The 25,149-nt window shown below is 35.8% G+C and overlaps 1 pseudogene; it reads left to right on the top strand.

Moving 5' to 3' along the window:
- LOC103286657 (ferritin heavy chain-like) overlaps window positions 1-24,927 on the top strand; it is a 125,319-nt pseudogene extending 100,392 nt beyond the window's left edge.
- Window positions 24,928-25,149: the final 222 nt, after the last annotated feature.

Here is a 25,149-nt window from a genome sequence, read left to right as displayed (position 1 = left end):
ATGGGAATTACAACCGACAGCTCTTCTACACCACAAAAAAGATGATGTATCCTTATTGACAGCGTCGCATTTGAGTCCAGAAGGCTGATCTGATAGTTCATTCCTGGCACAACGGAAGCTAAAAGCCCCCTGGGTGTTTTCTTGGCCACACCACTGTAATTTTTGTCATATGAACTTTCTATTACAATTCATTGTACAAATCTCATTTAGGTTGAACAGAGCAAGAGGAATGGAAGGGAGGGGAAAGAAAGAAGGGGACTTTATTTTGCCTACAGGCATACTTTTATTCTTTTTTCTTGGTTTAAAGGACAAATAAAGGTTGACACACAACAGTATTTTCAGCCAATTCCGTAATTGTAATGCTGACATACTTGGCCCAAGTTCTTTTAGCGATCCTAGACGAGCTCATCTGAGGGAGTTTCTGTTTAAAGGATGCGTAGATTGCCCTGGAGGTGCAATGCCTGCTGTTCCACTAGAATTCTTGCAGGGATTCTTCATTTGTATGTGTGTGTGCTTTCTACTTTTCTTTTAGCTCCACCTTCCTTTTTAAACTCCAGCATGCTATTTGCAAAAAAAGATTTGGTCACAGTGATCTAAAAAAGCATCTACATGTTCAAATATTTAAAACCTGATATTTTCAATAAGCCTCCAAATCTCTGAAAATGTAGCATGAAGTTATCAAAATATTTCATTGTATTCACCATCTGTCGGCACTCCAAAAATATATTAAGATTAATAATCATACTTGGTACTTAACTCAATATAGCATGTTTCTTCTTGAGAACTGTTTGTACTATATAAAACTGAACTGAGTTCTTAACACTTTATCTCACAAACTCTCTTGTGGTTAAAGAAAAAGGGGGGGGGAGATACTAAAAATACAGGTAAGGTGGAGGATGGGCTGGAAGAATGAACTTTTAATTCAGGGCAGAATTTTGTTTCTTCAGCCAACTAATCTCACTGACTTTTCATTTTGAAACCTGTTGAGTGGAAGGTCTGCTCTAACCAGTTAAAGAGCTTGGTCATCCTGCTTTTCAATGCCCACAGTTCAAAGCTTAGAAATTGGCTTGTAACTGAAAAATATGCCTACCAGCCTAGAAACGTGTGTTTTCCCTCAAGAAAAGGGATTTTAGGGCATTGGAGTAAAGAAATACAGACCTGATTAGGCTATAACAGAGGGAATTTGTATTATTATCATTGTATTAACAAGAATGAACTAGACATTGTCATAAATACCTCCCTGTAATAAATTGTGTGTGTGTGTGTGTGTAAGAGAGAGAGAGAGAGAGAGAGAGAGAGAGAGAGAGAGAGAGAGAGAGAAATATCTTTTAACACATTTTTATTTATTGAGTTCTCATTACTCAGGGGTTTCATCCTTTCTAATGAGCCTATCTTTGCTTTGATGTTCTGAATTAAACAACTGTCCCAGTTATTTGTCTTAAGTGGATCTCCCCAGCTGAAAGGCAATCCCTATCCCATTGAAGAAGAGGCAAGTCACTGCCAGAGAGCTGCTCACAGTGGAGGTTGCATCAGGAAACAATCATTTGTACCGGAGCATGCTAGAGAAATAAAACACCAAGTCAAAAGACTTGGTAATAAAATGTTGTTATCTTCAATTTTTTTTTCATGCGAAAGCACTAACCACAATGCACAGGGTCAGACAAATCAAGGAACATTCAGATGATGTCATTATGTAAATGTAAGAAACTGTTAACTCAGTTCCCTATACATATTTTAGAGTCTACTATTGATGCATAAAGGCATAAATTACTAAGGAAACAGACATTGAAGACCTAAAATGCTTGATGATATAAAAATACTATCAATTTGCATTTAACAATTATAGTAACTTTTATTGACTACTTAGCATATTCTGGGGTCTGTTCATATATTAAGATATGCAATAGCCTTTTATTATTCCCATTTTCCAGAAGAATAAATGAAGACTCTTAAATTTAGGTCGTTTTACAAAGATCACTTTTCTTGAATGGGGTATGCTGAACTTTAAGTTCAGGACTGACTGGCTACAAAAACATTGTGTAAGGCAGTGTTTCTCTTAAATAAGCAATATTAGCATACCTGAAAACTTGGTAGAAATGCAAATTCTCAGGTCCAAATCTGGATTTGTTGAATTAAAAACAATGGAGGTTGGACCTAGAAATCTTTTCTTAAAAGCCCTCCAGGGTATTCTGGTGTGCACTAATGTTTAAGAACAGTTGTGTATTGGCAAGGATGTGAAAAAAAATGAAACAATTGCACACTGATGGTGAGAATATAAATTAGTACAGCCATTTGGAAAACAGTGTGGAGGATCCTCAAATAATAAAAAATATAATTACCTGAGGATCCAGTAATCCCACTTTTGAGTTATATATCCAAAGGAAATGAAATAATTATTTAGTAGAGACATCTACACTCTCATGTTTATTGCAGCATTATTCATAAGAGTAAAGATATAGAAACAACATTAGGCATATCCTTCAATGGAAGAACTGGTAAAGAAGATATGAATATTATTTAGCCATGAGATAGATGGAAATCCTACTATTTGCAACAACATGGATGAAGCTTGAGAGTATCTCTTTTTTTCTTTCAGCCAAGATTAATACCAAATCCAGAATAGAGAATGTTTGATTCTGGGGTACCAATATTTAGACTAAAAATCCATGATTTGTTCAAACAACTTCTTCAATACTTTTATAGAAGAGTGATTGTATATATTTTTTCACATTGTTTTATTTTTATAAATTTTGTTTTTCTAGCATTTATTTGTTATATTAGACCTAAGGTTAATACCAAAAATATTTCTCTGCAGTTGGGGGTTAGGAAGGGATTGGTGCTAATTAAGACACTTATTCAAATCTTGAATCAATCCCTTCTCATTATTATGCACTCTTGGTCCTCATTGTACCTGCTAACCCTTGAGACCTGTGGCTCACTCTGGTGCCACCTGGCCCACTGATCCTCAGATCCCTGCAGTCCCCTGAGGTTTTCCGGATAGAAGCTTTTCAGCACGTTTTATTCATCCGTGTGCTCCTAGCTTCTTTCTGTCATGTAGAAATTTATTGAAATATTTAATTTTGGACTCTTGCCTCACTGCACCCCTTGGCTCTCTTCACTGTTATGATTTTATTCATTTATAGACTTTCATACTTTTATTTCAGTGGTACCTCTGGAAAGCAAAGCAGAAAATGGTGAGTCATCTGGAACAAGAATTGGAAAATCTGTGAATTCATTAATAATAAAGGAGAGGCAGCCCTAGTATACTGAATACACAAGCCGGCTTCAATTCAGAAGAGGTGAGATCTTTTTCAATGGTTTTGCAACTTACTATGTATACTTGGTCATTTAAAATAAAAATTCTAACAGTGGGTTTTTATAAACCTTAATTTGGGAGTATCAATAAAATAACTTTTTCAGTAGTCTCAATATAATCAATCTATCCTTTCTTAAACTTTAACTAGATGTGTGAGAAAGCTCATAACTCTCTCTAGAGAGTCAAAAGAAAAATAAAACATTTTATGGTAAGGCTACTCAAAATATGCATTAATACGCCGAAACTGGTTTGGCTCAGTGGATAGAGTGTCGGCCTGCAGACTCAAAGGTCCTGGGTTCGATTCCAGTCAAGGGCATGTACCTTGGTTGCGGGCACATCCCCAGTAGGGGGGTGTGCAAGAGGCAGCTGATCGATGTTTCTCTCTCATCGATGTTTCTAACTCTCTATCCCTCTCTCTTCCTCTCTGTAAAAAAAAAAAAATAATATAAATAATATATATATATATATATGCATTAATACCAATTATTGGATCATAAAATTATTTAAGTGGTAGCAATCAGCATTAATTAATAAAATTAATTATAATCAGTAAAATAAACTAGACTGAAATGGAAAATTAAGTATCAACATTTCATATAAAATATTGTTTTGTCTAAGTTTTGTTTCTATTTTCTATGTCAGATGTGCACACATGCACATGCATATATGCAGACGTGTGCTTGTGTGTGTTTAAAACATTTTAATTGTGTTACAACATATTATGCAACAAAAATAAAAAATGTATTTCTTAATGTAGATTCTAGGCCATGGCAAAAAGTTTGAAAAAATACTGCCTTGGTCTCTATAGTACCAAAGGAAGAGAAAAAGAGAATACATATTTATTGGTTGACTATTGCAGTTCCAACATGGTGCTCAATATATATTATCTGATTGAAAACTCCCAATTCCCATAAAACCTTGATCCTAATTATGAAGTAATCTTTAGCAGCTAAAGAATATGAAAGGAAATCAGATATATTGATAGATCCCTGTTTTAATGAAAATATTTTAAGTATGTTTTGCTTTTTTAAAAAAAAGCCAAAGCATGGTCCTAGTTTTCATGAATTCTCCTGTGCCTTACATGGCTGTATCATGCATTTTTACCTTAAAAAACTTTGTTAGATGTTTTTATCAAAAAATACTTGGGAAACCACTGAAATATTTAAGGATAAGAGTGACGACAAAGATATATATTTTATAAATTTAATTTTGTAGCATTGTGGATAATGAAGTAGAAGAAGGGAGAAAGGGGAATGTAGACTAGTGAGAAAGTTATATGAATTCAGGAGAGAGATGATAATGGTTTAAACTTGGTCAGTGGCATTAGTGATGTAAAATGAAAGGTGAATTGTAGAGATTTTTGTTGGACAAAGACTTGGAGAAATAAGTTTGGGAATCCCAAGTCTTTAGCAGTAGGGATAATAATAATGAAGGGGTGGTGAGAATTTCCAGCAGGAAATTAGGAAAGGTTGAAATCTCATTAGTAAAAAATTATCTAGAGAAATAGAATCAATAAGATGTATAGATGATAAAAAGATAGATAACTAGATTGATGATAGAAAATAGATAGATAGATAGAAGATAGATAGATAGATAGATAGATAGATAGATAGGTAGATAGATAGATATTAAGGATTTGGCTCACATAATTTTGGAGGCTGGCAAGTCTAAAATATGTAGGTAGGCAAGCAGGCTGGAACAGTTGATGTTGCAGTTCAAGTCTGAAGATAGTTTGGAGACAGAATTTCCTTTTTCTTGGGGAACCTCTGTCTGTTTTATCTTAAAGACTTCTACTTAATGAGTTGACGACCACCTATGTTACAGAGGGTAATCTGCTTTATTCAATGTCTACTGATTTAAATGCTAATCTCTTCTAAAAAATATCTTCACTGAGACACCCAGTCTTGTGTTTGACCAAATATCTGGGTACTGTGGCCTACCCACATTGACACATAAAACTAACCATCACAAATTAGAAATAGTGTTTATTATCAGGCAAGTAGAACTATGTTTTGCATAGAATCAGCACACAATAAAAGATAACTGTGATTATCAGTAGGTCATAGAAGGGATATAGGTTCCCTACTGAAGAGAAGTGATAAAAGATGGTGGTTATCATTGAAAGGGGAGTGCCAAGCACACACTAATTTTTCTCTACATCCATTTTTCCTAGCTTTTGTTTCCACTGATAATATTTTCTATGCTTATTTCAATCCTCAGTAACCAAAACAGGCGGAAAGCATGTAAAGCACGTAACCATTTTTTCCATGCTTTCTCTTCTCTCCATTTTCAGTAGGATTTAGAATAAACTCATCTTCTATGATAATGACCAGCATGTAATCAGAATTACAAGAGACTTGAATTCCTCATAATCATACTTGAATTTTGACTGATTCCCTGTATTGAGAAGTGGAATTGAGATCAGTAGTCTCTTCAGGCTCAACATCTACACTAGCCAACTTCTGTGTCCTTTTATGTGCATAAGTCTAGAGTCAGAAGTTCTTAAATTGGAGACTTCCTGCTCCTGAGAAACTCAGAATCAAGGTCCCTCAGACAAAAAAAAAAAAAAAAAAAAAGAAATATGTGTGTATTGAATATTGTCAGAAAATATATAAATATCAAAGAATAAAAGGAACTCACTGTACCTCCACATAGAATCAGCTATATAAAAAAAACCATAAATGTGTTGTTGCTTTTAATTTTCAAGAAAAGAAAAACTTCATATTTAATAGAAAAAAATTCACCAATCCTTCATAACAATTCCAGGAAACGTCTGAATGTTATAACAAACATTCTTTTTATAATAATTCATACAGGCTCTAGAACCAGAAACCTCCTTCAGTTACCAACTCTACATTTTTGTTCATTACTCAGTTCTTTGTACCTCACTTAATTCTTTGTACCTCACTTTCCTTGTCTATAAAATTGGGATAAAATAGAACTGAGAAAGAGAAAAGTATCTTCTATCAGTTTTATAGCTAACTTGTTGCTAGGTCTGAACTCACAGCTAGGCCTACTGAACAAAACAGTATTAGTGGAAGGTTCTTAATACCTATTGCAAAACTCCTCAGGAGAGCTTTACCAGTTATTGGCCCTCCAGCAATGAACATGACTTCTTTCTTGCTTATATTTAGTTGCTACATATCTCTAATTATATAATTACTAGAAGCCTGGTGCATGAAATTCGTGCACTGGGGAGGTGTCCCTCAGCCCAGCCTGCATACTCTCCAATCTGGGACCCCTTGGGGGATATCTGACTGCCAGTTTAGGCCCGATCCCTGCAGGCCTAGTGTTCCCCACTTGTCCTCCTCTGCAGGGCTGGTCCCCCCCAACTGCCCTCCCCTATAGGCCTGGTCTCCCCCAACTGCCCTCCCCTGCCAGTCATCTTGTGACGATGTGGGAGTGACCATCTTCTGACAATGTGGGGGTGGCCATCTTGTGATGATGTGGAGGAGGCCATCTTGTGGTGGCCATCTTATGACAATGTGGGGGCGGCCATCTGTGGTGGCCATCTTGTGACAAAGTGGGGGTGGCCATCTTGTGACACCATGGGGGTGGCCATCTTGGGGTGACCATCTTGTGACATGAGGGTGTGAGGGTAAATTTGCATATTACCTCTTTATTATGTAGGATAATGAAAAACATATTTGCAATGATATAAAAACACAGTTGTTTGTATTTTGTTATTGGAAATTTGAACATTGTTTGACATGTTTACTTATTACATATTTCTTCTTTGATGATTTGCCTTGTCTTATTATTTGTACACTTTTTCTGTGGTTTTTTTATATTTACTCTTTATATCTAGGGTTATTAACTCTTTGAAAGAGAGAGAGCAAATATTTGCCAGTTTCTATAAAATAATTCAACATAAGTTATGTGAAAAAGATGAATAGATGGAACACAGAGGATTTTTAAGTTAGTGAAAATATTTTATATTATACTACAATGATGGATACATGTCTTTATACATTTGTACAAAACCATAGTATGCATAACTATGGACTTTGGGTGATTATCTTACATCAATATAGGTTCACCAGTTGTAACAAATGTACCCTCTGGTGAAGAATGTTGAAAATGGGGAAGGCTATGCATGTGTGTGACAGAGAGTATATGGGAAATCTCTCTACTTTCCTCTCAATCTTGCTATTAAATTCAAAATGTTCTCAAAAATAAGTATTAAAAGAACACAGACAGGGATAAAATAACTGAAAAACATATTTTTGATATAATACTTATATCAAGAATATATTTTTTAAAATACAATAATAAGAAAACAACCGAATTTTTAAAAGAGCCAAAGATTTGACATTGCATCAAAGACAAGAGCCAACTGACAAAACCAGTACATGAAAAGATGCTCAACGTCATCATTCATTAGGGAAATACAAATTACAACAGTGGGATTCCACTACACGTCTGTCAAAGTGGCTGATGAGGATGCAGAGCAACTGGAACCCATACATTGCCTATGGGGATGCAAAATAATGTAGTCACTTTGTCAAACAGTCTGGCAGTTTCTGATAAAAATAAAACATATACAACAAACATATTTATGACTCACCAGTCGTACTCCTAGTTATTTATGCGAGAGAAATGAAGATACATGTCCACACTAATGCCCGTGCATGAGAGGTTATAGTGACTTTAATCATAATTGTTAAAAACTGGATATAACCCAAATGCCCATTACTAGTGAGTGAATGGACAAACTGAAGTACCTCTATCCAGTGGAATGTTGCTTATGAATTTATCAATAAATAAAAAGGAATCAATAAGTGAAAAGGCTAAGTGAAAGAAGTCCACACAAGAAGCCACATACTGTATGATCCCATTTTTGTAACATTTTTAGGAAACACAACCTTGAAGGGATAGAAATCAGATCAATAGATCCCAGGATCTGAAGGGAGAGAAAAAGGGTTGATTCTGAAGAGTAACACAGGACTGTTTAGGGTGGTGAAAATGACATGTTGATCATGGTCTTGGCTACGCACAGTATGTTTGTCAAAACTTATAGGACTTGGACTTTTAATGTAAATTATATCTCAATAAAGTATGACCTTTAGGAAAGCACAGATTTTGATTTAGTAAAACCTGGATTGGAATCTTGGCACAGGGGATACTGACTTTGTAACCTTGCTGAATTTCTTAATGTTGCAATATTGGTATACCTCTCTTTATATTGGAAATGATAGTAGAGCATGCAATTTTTGGCACATAGCCTCCTTCTGAGTGTTAGTTATTATGCAAAGGATGTGGATGATCATTATCACAGAGGAGTGGGAAGTGGGAATGGGATGGAGGTAATGGGTACAAATGTAACTCTTTTCTAGGACGAACAGGAAAAACCCATGCACCCCACCACTTCCGAGGCCAAGCTTATCAAATAGATTCAAATGGAAGATTTTCACAGCTTACAGAAAGTAATTTTAAGTTTCATTGCCAACACAGGAAAAATATAAACTATAAATATATGTGTGTGTGTCATACACAGTTTGTTAATTGGAGTGTGAATGCAGTAGAAAGAGGGCATGAGTAATAGGTGGCTTAAGCCAAATTTAGTTTAGTCATAGCCTTGTTCTCTGCCAATATACCTCAAGCTTAAATGGTATCAGTGAAGTTGTTTCAGACGTGAATTACTCCATAGCATTATCCTTGTGCCAACTGGGCTGAAATCTGGAGGTATTTCATTTCTGCAGCCAGATAGGCAGTATCTTTTATGTTTTATTTATTTATCGCATCACTTAAGCCATACCTAACTTTATATGCACTTAAAAAGCTAAAATTCACAATTTGTGAAGCAAGCTCATTCTGGAAAATAAGCAGTTTACAATATGAAATGTATTTTTGTGTAGGGAAGGTTGTTGGAGATAGTATTAAATAGGCAGCCTCACGTAAGTTGATTGCTACATACAACTACTAACAGTAATTAACCACTTTTGTGACTCTTTATGGGAAAATTTGTTTCAAAATTGATTATGATGATAAATCTGTCTCCTCACAGCACCTATGTAATGGCAAGCAGATCCTTATCCTTTCCCAGAATCTAATAACAGAAAAGAAATTCTATTTATTGATCATTATTCAAGAAGCAGATTTGGGGTATAGATCTAGATTGTCTATTTTCCCAAATTCACATTTATGTTACCACCTTCCTTTAATATACGTCTGTTTGTGAGAGGGGTAGAACATGTTTGAGGGGAGTTTATAATTGTTTTAAAAAATATAAGGATTTAAATGTTTAAACACTAAATGTGTCTACTGTATATAAATATGCAATTATATATTTATAAATTAGCGTTTAATAGCAATGAATTAAGAGTATGAGTGCTTGTGGTATGCCTACTTTTGTCCATAAATCAGGTAAATAACTTGGCCTAAGGGTTAAGCAGTGATTGGTTTGAAATTTCAGGTTAAGAACTGTTCATTGCAAATCAATCAAAAGTCAGCTCACACAGTACTAAGGTTCTGATGCAACCCAATATAAAGATGTTATTCAAGGAGGGAGAGGAGGAGGAGGAGAAGGAATTATGCTGTGTGACCCAGACAAAATTATGTGTGAAAAGCTGACTCTATCTAATATGATGCCAAATAAGATGCAAAGGGGGTGGGGAAGAGCATAGATTTATAAAGACAACCATTCATCCAGATGTTACTAAACATTGGTTGCTATAAAAAAAATTACTTGTCATGTCTTGTTTGGTACTGGGTATTCTGCACCATAATTTCACTCTGAGGAAGTTTAGAATGTCAAGCACCAAGCCTTAGATATTATCTAAATTCTTAACAAGAGAGGAAGACTCTGCCAAGGATCAGCCTACATTTTTCAATTATTTTCAGGAACTAGTTGCCTAATAATGGTTGCCAAGACGTTAACCCAAAGGCTAAGTAGGAGATGAAATGCCATGCAATGAGATTAAATAACAGATGGAATTTTTAGACCTTATTCCTATAGATTATTTTTGAAATTCTTGTTTTTCTGAACTCTACTTTTTTCAAATTGTCAGCATTTATAAGCAATTTTCTTCTTAACACCATTAACAAGTGGTGAACTGATAGTTTTTTCATACTTATCCAAATAAATCTTATCCAAATAAAAATATATATTCTACCTTCTTATTTTAAAAAAGATATATTTTTATTGATTTCAGACAGAAAGGGAGAGGGAGATAAAAACATCAATGATGAGAAAAAATCATTGGCTGCCTCCTGCACGCCCCCTACTGGAGATCAAGCCCACAACACAGGCATGTGCCCTTGCCAGAATCAAACTCTGGACCCTTGAGTCCACAGGCTGACGCTCTATCCACTGAGCCAAACCGGCTAGGGCTCTACCTCCTTAACAAAGATGTTGGATTATACAGGTTTGCAATATAGTAAGGAAGGGAAACTTTTTGAGGACTATTGTGTAGTAATTACTTTATTAGAGGATAAAGATACTTTATTTCTGTGACTATGGTTAACATTAGTGATCTGAAATTTATTTGTGATTTAAAAGAAATTTTTTTTAACTATCAGATATTCAATATGGTAAGATTCATAAACATTCTTAATTACAGTCTGAATTCAGTTACCTAGCATTGTTAAAACTTTTAGCACCTGATAGGACTACTACCTCAAGGTCTATGACCAGAAGTTCAGCCTTTATGAAATCAAAATACTTATGGATTCTAGAATTGCAAAATTATAAAAATTTGAATCATGTGTTGTTTAACAATGTGAAATTACTAAAAAATATAATATATACCATAAGATAAGTATGACATCTTTATTATGTAGAGTGATTATTAAGTGGCCAGTAGCTGATTCACCATTTTGCTTGTGTATTTAGTGAATTGTATATAGTACTCATTTAATGAATATTTGTTGAATGAACTTAGTACATTGAATAGACACTGATAAAACCATGTTAACACAGGATATCATTGTGGACCTTGTCAATGTCTTATTAAACATTTTAAAGTAGTTAAAACTAGAGTATGTTACAAATGTGTATATAGATTAATAAATAAATACATACTAGAGGCCCAGTGCACGAAATTCATGCATGGGGGATAGGGGGTGTCCCTCAGCCCAGCCTGCACCCTCTCCAATCTGGGACCCCTCGAGGGATGTCCGACTGCCCGTTTAGTGGGATCAGGCCTAAACGGGCAGTCGGACATCCCTCTCACAATCCAGGACTGCTGGCTCCCAACTGCTCGCCTGCCTGCCTTCCTGATTGCCCCTAACCGCTTCTGCCTGCCAGCCTGATCACCTCCTAACCACTCCCCTGCCAGCCTGATTGATGCCTAACTGCTCCCCTGCCAGCCTGTTTGCCCCTAACTGCCTCTCCCCTGCAGGCCTGGGTCCCCCCCAACTGCCCTTCCCTGCAGACCCAGTCGCCCCCAACTTCCTTTCTCTGGCGGCCTGGTCACCCCTAACTTCCCTCCCCTGCAGGCTTGATTGCCCCCAACTGCCCTCCCTTGCAGGCTTGGTGCCTCCCAACTGCCCTCCCCTGCTGGCCATCTTGTGCTGGCCATCTTGTGTCCACATGGGGGCAGTCATCTTTTACCACATGGGGGCAGCCATCTTGTGTGTTGGAGTGATGGTCCATTTGCATATTATTCTTTCATTAGATGGGATTATATAGGATAGAGGCCTGGTGCACAGGTGGGGGCCGGCTGGTTTGCCCTGAAGGGTGTCCCGGATCAGGGTGGGGGTTCCCTTGGGGCATGGGCCGGCCTGGGCAAGGGGCCTGTGGTGGTTTGCAGGCCGGCCACGCCCCCCAGTGACCCAAGTGGAGGCCCTGGTATCTGGGATTTATTTATCTTTTATAATTGAAACTTTGTAGCCTTCAGTGGAGCCAAACCTCCTGCTCACTCCGTGGCCACAGCCATTTTTGTTGGGATTTATTTATCTTCTATAATTGAAACTTTGTAGCCTGGAGTGGAGGCCTGGGCTGGCCAGGGCAGGCAGAAAGTTTGGCTTCCTCCATCTCTGGGGCAACTGCTCTCTCCAGCTCTGTGGCTGCCATCATTTTTGTTGGGATTTATTTATCTTCTATCATTGAAACTTTGTAGCATTGAGTGGAGGCCTGGGCCGGCAAGGGCAGGCAGAAAGTTTGTCTTCCTCCATTGCTGGGGAAACCCAAGCCTCCCTCCTGCTCTCTGTGGCTGCAGCCATGTTGGTTGGGTTTATTTGCATATTCGCTCCTGATTGGCTGGTGGGTATGGCTTGTGGGCATGGCTTGTAGGTGTAGCAGAGGTATGGTCAATTTGCATATTACTCTTTTATTAGGTAGGATGTATAAAGAAAGTATATAATGCTGTTAATAAACTTAGGTCCATACCTAAAAATAAATTTTAAAAAAGTTTTGAAAAACAGGATTTATGTCTAAGAGGAACTATACCAAGCTCTATATTTTCTATTTGGATAATAATATGGATCTAGTGAAATATCGGCTTTGTTCTGTGATTATTCAATGGCTTACATGAATAATGTCTACTTTATATAAGTTATAGTCTAAAATGTCCCCATTAGTAATTCTTAAAACCAAAGGACTGACCAACAAATGATATTCATTAAGTGAGTACTAAAGGAAGAATAATATATGAGGCTCTTGAGAATCTTAGATTTAATTGTACCTATACCATTAGGGATATTTCCTCTTAGGTCAGGGACATGACAAACATGGGGAAATATGAAGAAGGGTTTATTTTGAAAAATCCAAAGGATTTGTTATAATGGAGCACTCAGTGCTAAAAAACAAAAATTAAAACAAAGCATTCATCAGGGAATCAGAAAATGTGGATTTTGTCTGAGCTGTGCTGATATCTGATTGTGTAACTCTGGCCATGTCACTTAATCTTGTTGGCCCATAAGTTTTTCAACTCTAATATGAACGAGGTTACAGAAGGATTTGATGATCCTAAACCCTGAGTCTAAATTCCAGTGAGTTTCTACAGAAAGTGATCAAGTCAGGGGAGTATGGAGGAACCTGAGTTCTGCTGGCAATGAAAGAAGTCGGCCATCTAAAAAGTTGGGATGCAAGAAAGGCTGAGGTTCCACATGCCACACACTGTTTCCTGCTTCAAGGAAATTTACCTTCTATCACACAACCTGCCAGCTCGGTACTTTTGGTTTTTCTGATTCTTGTCCACAGGGCACTGTACTCGCTTGCTAGTTTGTATGTATTTGCTCAGAATAATCATGTTATATCCAGAGACTTATAGTGGGGACCTAGGAAGTGGCAGCATTTCAGCTTCAAGAAGGAAGAGAATGAGGCTGAGCATTCTTGAGGAAGATTGCAAAATTGCTTTCAGTTCGCATAGTGTATTTTCTAGTCTGAGATTTCTTCTAATGGAAAAAAAGTGATTTTTAAAAGGAAAAACTTGGATGTTTCCTAAAGCAACATTCAAAGCAATTAAATGGAGCTTTTTAAGCAACATGATCTTTTTCATTCTCACAATCTCCTCTTTAGCCTTAAGTAAAAACCAAAAGAGACCTTTGAAAAATGATGATTTTTTATATGTAATATGTGATCTTTTCATGTTTCTGCTGTTGTATGCTTTTGAGCTGGCTAACAACTATAGCTATGTAGCCAGAAGAAGGGCAGACTTGTCTTATATCCTGTGAAGAGGTGACTACCTGAAGTGTGAGAATGAAAGAAAATATAAGAATTCTATGAAAGGTTTTACTACAGAGAATATGGGGCCAAGACCTTCATCTAACCCTGGATACACATTATTCTTAATAATGCATACAGGTATCTTTTTTTTTTTTTTTTTTTAGCTGACTTTAAGTAGTGAGCTTACAAAAATTGACAATATTTTATAGAAACAGATTTTTTTAAAAAACCATAGTTCCGTTTCCTGTATTTTTCACAGTTCTTTAATTTGAGACATATCACTTTTATCTTGTCTTGCTTTAACACCAGATTTGGTTTAATTAAATTTATGTCAAATGAACACATGAAACGAAAGGAAAATCAGAAAGCCTGCAGTTGCCCATTAGTGAGTCAGTGACTGCAGTGAAAGGCTTTTGAAGCCTGGCTTACTGCCAGGACAAGCTTGCAATGATGCTCGGAGACACCCATGATGCTTTGAAGGGGAGGACTTAGCTGACCTGAGCCTGCTCAATGGAATCAGTCAAAATCCTCATGGGCTGGATGTAAAATCTATAAATCTTCTGTCTTCAACCATTTACCTGTCAAAGGAAAGGAGTAGGTGATATGAACCACAATCTGTATGGAAAACTAATTGTACTAGACCCACTTACTACTATTATTATTATCATTATCATTGTTATTGATTATGTGGGTGATTTCGTTTGTCTGTTTCGAAAGCAATATGCCAAGCTTTTTGAAAAGTAGTGCCAAACTGCCAATTTCTGGAGCTATTCTATCAAAACAATCTTTAACTTAAGGCTCTCCTAATTGAAACATCTGTCAACTAGTCAAATAATATATGTTGTTAGAGAATACAAAATGTATACTTTAGAAGCTAATAATTAGAGCTTTGCAGATGTCACTGTTAAAACACCTAAGTTGTTTTAAATTTATTTTTAACTTTTGTAAATGCAGCCCCAAATGTTTTGACACTCCTTTTATAATGCAAAATAATTTACCACATCTTATAAGTTGTACGAATCTACCAATCAAATGTAATGTGTGTTTTTTTCTGTTTTCATGTTTAGACATTTTCTTAAGGAATATATATATATTTACATATATAAGTACACACACATATATATATAACTATGTTTGTTCCCTTTGCTTATTAGAATCTGATCCAGAGGTTCATTTGCATTTTATATTTTCATATTTTAGACATTAAAGTCTTTATACAACTTTCAACAATAAGATAAGTAAATAATTATGTAGCAATAGGGTGTGCTGAATGTTAGTAAAACAAGACATAACAGCAAGCTTGGTAAACATCTAGAAATGTCAGAGATCCAGTGTGTGCTGGTGTATTCTAAAGTGTGTTCTAATGAATTGGAATGCCAGAGTGGAGTTAGCTTTGATAGAATATTGTTTTGAGAAGAAAAAGTATTTCTGCCTAGAGCTCAACACAAGACAACATTTCTTGGCCAATAGCAAAGTTCTTGATTTTGTGGAATTTGTGAAATATGTTCAGCTGGGTTCTGCCACTTGCCTCTATTCAGATATTAGTAGCTTTTTAATTTTCACAAGATCAGATAAGATATGAAAATATTCAGTGTTTTCAAATTCCATAGACTAGTGCAATCCTGGTAATATAAGAAAAAAAGTGGATTTAATTTAATTCACATTAACTTTAATGAAGTTAAAAATGTAAGTTTATATTCAAATAATTCATTTCTTAAAAATCTGGCCTTTTTTGTGCTCAATATATATCTAATATTTAAAATATTAGATAATACCATCACTTATATCTCCAAATAACTTTAATTATGATTAAAAATGAAAAATTTCATTTTTATGAAAGAATCCTAATGTCTTCAATATTAATTCAAAATTCTTACTGCCATATGTATATTTCATTTTTAAAAACTTGTCAGTTTCTTTAATTTTTTTTTAGTGAAGGGTAAATTAGATGATCTGTTACTACACATGATTATGGTAATTGAGAAGAATCTGAAAATGCTCCATCCAGAGGTATTTAATAATAAAAGTTTTAGGAAATTGAACATATTTGTGAACATGGTAAGTGATAGTCTTGTCTGCTTGTTTCAGATTAGGTTAAGATACTGTTAGATGTCTGTGATTGTTTTTTATTTTAATTTATGAAGACTTTTCCAAAGGGTTGCAGGAGAGAAATGAGCAAGCATTCAAAACTATCCTAGAGACTGCTCAGAAATATTTATTACCTCCTGCAAAATATTTTCCCAATAAGCTCTTTTAAACTAGAATACATAATGACCACAGTATGCAGGCAAATTTCCTTTTTTTTTTCTATTTTTGAATTATTCCAGTAATTGTGTAGTGCAGCTTTCCCCCCTGGCACTACCGACATAGCCTCTTTCTTCCACATTTTAAAACCAAATTGCCAGAAATGTCTGAAAGGCTGTTCTTCAGGAGAGGGAAAAAAAACACACTTCAGGCCAAGCTTTTGCTAACACACCGAGCACATAGGAGATGAATTAGGGGCGTAACAGAATGCTGGGAGTACCTTTCACACTGGAATCAAAGGCATGCTGCGAGGAGTCAACATTTGCCTGAAGTTGCTCTCTCTGACTTTCCTGTTGCCTGTAATGAAGTAGCTAAAAGGACATTTGGGACAATTCTAGGCCAAGCAGAGCTGTCTGAGATCCACCTAAAGAATCACAGCCAAAGAAAAAAATGAGTCTGACAAATATCTCAATCCGATTCTCTCTATTGGTCCTCGGAGAAGCTTGGTAGAAGACATGGCCCACTTTACTGGAAGCAGAATTTGAGGTTCAATCAGTTGTTCCTGACTGGTCTCCAATCAATTGCCACTTGTTTAATTCTGCCTTCATTTTGATCCAGTTGATGCTAATTTAGGAGTGTGTGTTTCATGAGGATGCAAATTCCCAAGCTATGTGATTTTATTTATATCCTTTATTACTCAAAATGAAAGTTTTAGGATGAAATGAGAGTAAAAATCAGGAACAAACATTTTAAAAATGATCTGAGAAGACCTTTACCCACATGCTACTATCAACAGTAAGACTGACAGGAAGGTATTCGGTCAGAAACTTTTCTAGCTCAAAGTACTGATTAATACAGAAGCCCTGATATTCTGCTTATGTCAGTGCCTAGCTAGTGCCTTCACATCACTTTCAAAAGAAAGCTGCTCACAGTGCCATCTATTCACTCATATCCATGCACTGAGGCAATTAGGTCAATAAATAGATATGAAACATTGGGAGCATTGGAGAAGCTAAACTTTATCCCACCAATTTTGTCACATAACCAATCACACACATTCCTAGTTTTAGACAGACACTAAATTGTAAAGGCAACTCATAATCCTAGGCATCTTTTTAGGCAAAGAATTCTATAAAAACAATTTTTTATTGATTTCAGAGAGGAAGGGAGAGGGAGAGAGAGATAGAAACATCAATGGTGAGAATCATGGATCGACTGACTCTTGCACGCCCCCTCCTGGGGGCTGAGCCTGCAACCCAGGCATGTGCCCTCACCAGGAATCAAACCGTGACCTCCTGTTTCATGGGTTGATGCTCAACCACTGAGCCACACCTGGGCTGCAAAGAATTCTTTTTTAAGAAATAAAAGCATATGACCTATTTTAATATTATCCTCAAAATTAATTAATTAAATTGATTAATTTCTATTTTGTCCCTTAGTTGACATTGAGAACACATGGTAAGTGGTAACAAAATGTATTTAAAATGTAATTTTTAAGAGACATGATTACCCCTCATTTAAAATACTAAATATTCAAGTTGACTAAGGTTGATTATTCATACTCAAACTTAAAACTCAACTTGAAGATAGTATATTTTTCCATTACTGTAACTGTCCACAGGAAAGCCCATGTCACCTTTGCTGTTTAGAACAATAACTTGCTTTAGCTCTTGTCAACAATGGAACCAAAATGCTTGGGGTCATATTTTAGAAATCTGTTTTTGAATGCTGTCCTTCCAAATCCCCTGGTTCTAACCAGATCATCACAGAATATTGAAATGTTCACAGCAAAGGTACACACAAGTTTGAAGGTTCCAGTCAAGCTGGTTATACAAAGTGATAACACCAAGGTTCTCAAAAGGGGGCATAATGTGCATTTTTCACTGGCAAATGATAAAGATTCGGTGCAGCAGGGCAGCTGCAGTCCCAAGATCAGAGCCATTAGCGGGAGAAAGGATTTTGATTAACACCATTAACTTTGCACAGAAGTGAATTTGAAAGAAACGATAAGGCCGAATATGCCCAGTGCACATCTAAGATGTTAATTAATACACCTCTGGGAAGATGGGCACTTACATTTCAGTTACAAAGGTGCGGTGAATTCACAAACTTTGTTCAGCATTCACCCTTGCACAATGATGGGGTGGCAAAAAGGAGGGCGATGAAATCACTTACAGTTTGCAGTTCAGCTGCCATGCGGAAGTCTGCAGTAGGTGTGAGTAACATATACTGTGAAGAATACGTGGCTCAGTATTATACAGCAAAATCGAACTTTGCAACGGCTTATGCATAATTAACTATCGGGGACCAGCCTGCTCTGGTGCACCACTTTATCCAGGAATAAAAAATTAAACTAAAAATACAGACTCCTAGGTAACCGTGGTCACAGTAAAACTCTGCCTTCCTTCGCCGGCTTATTATTTCCTGAAACTGTAGCTGACAGCTTCTATGAACACACAGTTTTGCATATATTTTGTTTATGTACAAGCCTTGGCATTTCAGTCACCTCCTGCTGAGACCCCCTTCCTACCATATGCTTCTGTTTTTCTTCATTAGGTGATGTGATCCCTTCTGACTGTTGCATGCACGTGAAAGGACAGTGGGCTTGGGGGCGGGGAGGAAACCCTGCTTTAAGAGAGTACACGTCAGTTGGCCTTCAGCTGCCTGAAGCTGATTGCCTCTGACAAGTGTTGTAGCGACTCTCGTAATGGATGGCTCTGCTTTAGCCGAGAAGAGGTGAAAAGGATGTGATTCCCAGTGAAAGAAAGCAACATGAACTATTATTTAATTACTGCCTCCTACAAAACTCCCTAGGAGTCCCTGTTGATTTATCATTCTGGCTTCGTCCTTTCTTTATTAATGAACAATCTAGTCTTTTAATGCAGTAGAAGTTAAGTCACACCTGTTATTGAGATGGACTTTCCCAAATGAATAAGGCAAATAATACATTTTACTATTCTAAGCAGGTATATTACTGAAGTGCTTTCTAGTCTTAAGTACAGAAACTTTTCTATCATCCTGTAAAAAACAAGCAAACAAAAAAAGCTTGCACTCATCTTACCCAGGTTTATGTCTTTCTCTAGTTTAGAATTTAGTGTTCACTTTTTTGATTACTTTGCATACTGACCTTTTCAACTTTCTGGATTCTAAGAATCAATTAAAAACCTCTCCCCGCCTCCCCGCTTCAGTTCTCACACCAATAGGAGTGAAGGAGACTTGGTTTTGGTTTTGGTTTTTAACCGCATGTAGTTTCTGGACGTGTTGAGCTGATATTTGCCAGCAATCCATCTTCTAACCAAAATTAATTGTCCTACTGGGGAACTGCAACTTCAAAATCTAGTGAAAGTAGTATGCAAAACTATTATTTATAGTAAAATTACAGGAATTTTGCAATCAAGTTGTTTCTATTCATTTCCTTTATTGGGAATACATAGAGGCAAAAAATGGTCATGTGATGTTTTAGATTGAATTCTACTTACATAGTATATTGAAGTGACTTCACTGGAAATATATTAAACTAATTTAAATAGTAAGTTTCTATTCACATATTAAATAAAAAATAATGATATTATATAATTTTCCTTCAATACATAGCTTGCATGAATTACATTGAAGTTTCTTATATTTTTTTGGGAGGGTGGGGGTCTACTACTTATATTTGCCTTATTCAATTTTTGCTGAAGTTTTCTTCTTATAGTATCTATAAAATATAGTAGTTAATATTATTTAGGCAAATTCTTCAACTAATATTTCACGAAAGGACACATATTAACTTTGAGAAACACATGTGTTTTTACCAAAATCTCATGTGGAAAAGAAAATCTCTGTATTATTTAGTCCACATACTAAGTTCAATTACTTTTAGGTCATATTAATTTTAAGCACTTTTTAATTTTGTTATATCCATATGTACCCAGATAAAACTTTGAAAATAGTGGTTTTGTTACAGGCAGCCTGACCCATTGGTTACCTGGTTTCAGTTTCCTTTTAAAGGTAGCCAATTTACTTATTTGCATGTTGTCAGGAAACAGTTAATATGATGATGCTAAACTCTGATGTTTTTATGATCTACATTTTTGTTTCCCTGAGGAATAATCACATTTATCTAATTTATTTAAGCATATATAATATAGAAACAGATACTCTACTAATGACAGCAATACGATTTTTCGTTAAAAGCTCACATTCAGAATTTTCCAAAGCTAAAACCTTGACCTTTTTTACAGATTCTAATGTTGGTCTTTATAGTCATGTAAAGAAATATTTTTATCCAGTGACTGTCATTAATGGAGACCTCTGATTTGTATAGAAAGAGCGTTAATTTTCTAATCGTGGTTGTGGATGCTATTGCCTGTTCTCTTTATAATATTATGTTACTTTGGAGCAGAGTGTGAGTATATAATTTTATAAATGATCCATTTTTAAAATTTTACTTGTGTAGATACAAATCAAATATTGATAATCTTGGAGAAGAAAAGGTTGTTTATGTGTCAGTTTCAAAAGGAAATAGTAGTTATATCAAATTGAACAATTTGAGCTCTTAATGCCAATTAAACATTCTGATTCCTGATAAAAAGAATTTGATAGATTGAAACCAAATGTTACAATAGGGAGTAGAATTCGCCAAATATTGTGAAGGTAAAATATTATTTTCAACCGTGCTGTACAATAAGAGAATGCTTTATCTCTTTGGTATAAATAATATTACTATGTGGAAATTTGCTCAAATAGCAGCACACAAATGTCCTCTTGTGTGGTTTCTCAAGAAAAAAAATTAAAAAGTTAATTGTGCTTTTAATGCAAAATCAGTTAAGCTTCAAATAGTTCCCAATGATAAGACATTAGTATTTCCTAGTTTTTTTCTTTCCAAGTCTTTATTTTTAAGGGGAAAAGCTAAAACCATATTAAAAGAAAAATAACTGTTTTCATTTCTAATTTGAAAATAATCTTTATACATAATGAGTAACTGGGAAATTTCATGCTTCTAGTGCAGCATAGAGCAAGCTGCTGATTAAATTTAAGAAGTAAACTCCATCAATAATAGGGCTTTCACAAAACATTTTTAAAGGGTGGGCCTTTTTCCAAGATAAGTATCATACTATTAATTAGTGTGGTTAGGGAGCATGAGATAGAATATTTAAAAATACTGCATTTGCTATATAACTGATCATCTTCTATTTTAAGGATTATTTTTGAATGATTTATGGGATTTTACATGTTTAAAGGAGAAGTGAATAATAAAATTTTTCTGAGGATGAATATAAAATTACCAAAATTTTACATCTTCGCTAACGCAGAAGCAAGTCCAGTGCTTATCTCCGTAAGTTCAAGGTTTCCCTTAGATGATCGGAAATGTTAATATTCCTTTTGCCTCTACCTTTTTTTTTTTCTTTAATTAAAGAAACACAGATACACATCAAAAATAGGGTTACTACAAGTACATTTAACTGGCTGTCTTTGGCCCTGAGGACCAACCCCTTAATTTTAATAACTACAGTTCTCATAAGGAAATCATTGCAGTAGAACATCAAAATCTCTTACAAAGTAAAATATTAAAAATATGGTTTCTTTTATAATCCTTGAAAATGGCAATAAAATAAATGACACATAACATTTTAGGAAAGCTGGTCATTTCAACTGAATTTTGAGACTACGGAGAAAATTTTATGCACAGAGCTCAGAGCAAATTTTATAGTCATCATTACTCAACTCAGTGTAATACCTGACATTATTTTAATCTCTTCAAAGAAAATTCAAACTTCTTTATAACCACCATATCAGTAACTCAAACACTCCCTGAATTTGGGGGTTGGTGGAGAGATTAACCAAAGAACTTATACGCATCTATGCATAGCCCGTGGACACAGACAATAGTGCAGTGAAGGCCTCGCATTAATGGGGGGACATCTGTAATACTTTCAACAATAAAGATAAATTTAAAAAAATTAAATAAATACCCCCGATGAAAAAAACACACCATATAAACAAAAGATGAAACAAAGATTTCCTGAATTCAAACATTTAACACTTGTCTAGTTATCAAAATATCTTTATGAAATTCACAAAAGTATCTATCATCTATTCAGAGATTTGTTGACAAAGAAAATTTTGTACCCTATGAATAGTAAATGAACATTTTACAAAGTAAAAATGTATTTTTTACACTTATGTCAATTGGGTTTTGAGTAGCTGCTAAAATAAAATCTTAGGTTCCAAATTTCTATTTCAATCTGATCTAATAACCAGAACAAATACTGCTGCCCAGAAATTCTCTGGCAGCTATACAACATGCAGTGACTGTCCATGGGTGACAGGGTTGTGGTCATTTTAAGAGAGACCTCCTGCCATCATCAGGTACTTTGCACATCACCAATTGGCGTTCTATCTCTGAGTTTTCAGAGAGCAGCACTCATTGTGCATGGCTCTTAAACCGTTTGCGCTAAAGACTCAATCCCCAATCCAAAGGAAAACAGTTAAGGTTTACAAACTACTTTTCCTAATCATTGAAAGTACAGGGGGTGGTATTCTTGCTTCATTTGTGGGTCCACTCTAACTCCAAACAGATCTGAAACCATTACAACGCATGGCAGTTGGTCGATAGTGTGGAAAAACCTCATTTACTGACTGGCCAGACAGTTTTAAAACCTTCAGATTTTTCTAAGTCTACGTTATTAACTGTCTGACTGTAATCACATCTTCACCATAGGGAGCTTCAAAAGCTTTTCATTTGCATTGAATCAGTTGCCTTCCTCCCTGTCTTTTTTTCCCCCTGGAAATAAGCTTAAATAATTCAACAAACTACACACATGGCTAGTGATTATTGAACCATTCTGAAACACTCGAGGCAAATGGACCATTATGTGGTGGGAATTAAAACTTCCCTCCCAGCCACTGGGAGGGTATGTATTAATATATAGCAAATATTTGTCTCTGCAGCACTACTTCTGTACTCTCCATTCTCCTAAAATATGTGAAAAACACCTACAATTGGGCCATAAGTTTTATTCACCTGTGCTGGTTTTGGAGATTATTAGGTCAGATAAAGAGTCTTTTGGTGTACATATATATTCAACATTTCTTTGCCCAAATGTGGAGACGAAATTACTTTAAAAGAAAATACAGCACTTTTAATTGTCACATTACAAACAAGTAATAAATGAACAAATTATAGTATTGTAGTTCTAAATCTTTACTGCACTCACATCATAATCTGATTAAGTATTTTGGCTACTTAACTTATCCTTAATTATAAGCATTTATATTGCTTAGGTCTATATATAAAAGTATTTATGGATATTTTACATTTGTAGTCACATATGCTTTTGAATTATCCCAAATCTTGACTAACACTTTGTAATTTATCTTGACATCTGTTTCTGTAGATGTTTGGTGAATGAAAATAAAATTCCTGGGCATTTTCAGCCTAAGGTAGAAGCTAGGATTCTATGCTAGATTTTAACAAAGAAAAAATTAATTTCAAAAGACATAATTTTTATTGATAGAGCACTTATATTTATCTAAGCAGATAGGAATTAAAAACAAGGACTAAAAGGCATAGAAATCACATATTTTCATGCCAATAATAAATGTTCAATGTATAATATCATAAAACATTGAGTTAAAAATTTATTGGGAATAGAATTGTTGTTTTCTTTACTACATTAACTTTGAAGTCTTAAAGAATGAGTCATACTTCACTACACAAGACTAATTCAAATAATTTTTATTAAAGCGCTAGCTATTAGATATTGCATGTGTCCTTACATTTCCCAAAGTCAAGGGTGTGCCTATCCTAACAATTTTGTAGAAATATCATTTATGATTATATATCTGTTACCTCCGTATGACCAGAAATCTAATCTGAAACCTTATATGTATACATAGATAGATAGATAGATAGATAGATAGATAGATAGATACAGTGTATACAGTAACTTCTACTTTTATGATTGTTTTAGCATTTATATGGTTTTCCCAAGCACAATACCAGCTCCAGCACACCACAGAAAAGGGCAAAGGGGGGCACATAGCTTGAAAATATGAAGAGCAAACATGGCTTCCCATAGGAAACACGATTTAGGTAGTCTTCTCTGAGGGTCACTGTGGTTTCCCGCTTCAGCAGTGCTTGGCCCACCCAGCGCTCAACCCCCGTTTTTAGCAGCCACCCAGACCCAACCTGCTCTGGCTCCTCACAGTCCCTCGGAGTGTCCCTCGGCCCTCACCACTGCATTCACCTCCCAGGTGCACCAGAACTGCCACTAGGCTCTCAGAGGCCGCCATCAACCACCAGATCCACCTGGGGCTTTATGCTTCCTAATATACCTGTCCATGTCTTACTACTTTGACCATGGTGATGTGGCTTTGAAGAACTTGGCCAAATATTTTCTTCACCAATCTCATGAGGAGAGAGAATGTGCTGAGAAACTGATGAAGCTGCAGAACCAACGATGTGGCCAAATCTTCCTTCAGGATATTAAGAAACCAAAAGGTGGCAACTGGGAAAACTGGCTCAATGCAATGGAGTATACATTACTCTTGGAAAAAAGTGTGAATCAGTCACTACTGGAATGGCACAAACTGGCCACTGACAAAAGTGACCCTCATTTGTGTGACTTCATTGAGACTCACTACCTGAATAAGCCAGTGAAATACATTAAAGATTTGGATAACCAGATAACCAACTTCAGAAGCCCCTGAAATTGTCATGGCAGAGTATCTCTTTGACAAGCACACCCTGGGAGACAATGAAGAGAGCTAAGCCTCAGGTAGGCTTCCCATAGCAATGGAGGTGACTTCCCTGGTCACCCAACCAGTATGCATGTTGGAGTCCCCTATATTTTTTCGATAACTTGTACCAAACCATCCACTTAAGTTCTTTCATTTGTATCATTCCTTCAAATAAAGTAATATGGTACCCCCCCCCAAAAAAAAAAAAAAAAAAGAAACTTATTATTTGAACTGGTCTTCTTTGGGAGACTGT

The sequence above is a fragment of the Eptesicus fuscus genome, chromosome 15, assembly GCF_027574615.1.
Source record: "Eptesicus fuscus isolate TK198812 chromosome 15, DD_ASM_mEF_20220401, whole genome shotgun sequence".
NCBI lineage: Eukaryota > Metazoa > Chordata > Mammalia > Chiroptera > Vespertilionidae > Eptesicus > Eptesicus fuscus.
Note: the sequence above shows the minus strand (reverse complement) of the source record. Positions and strands in the feature narration are given on the sequence as shown.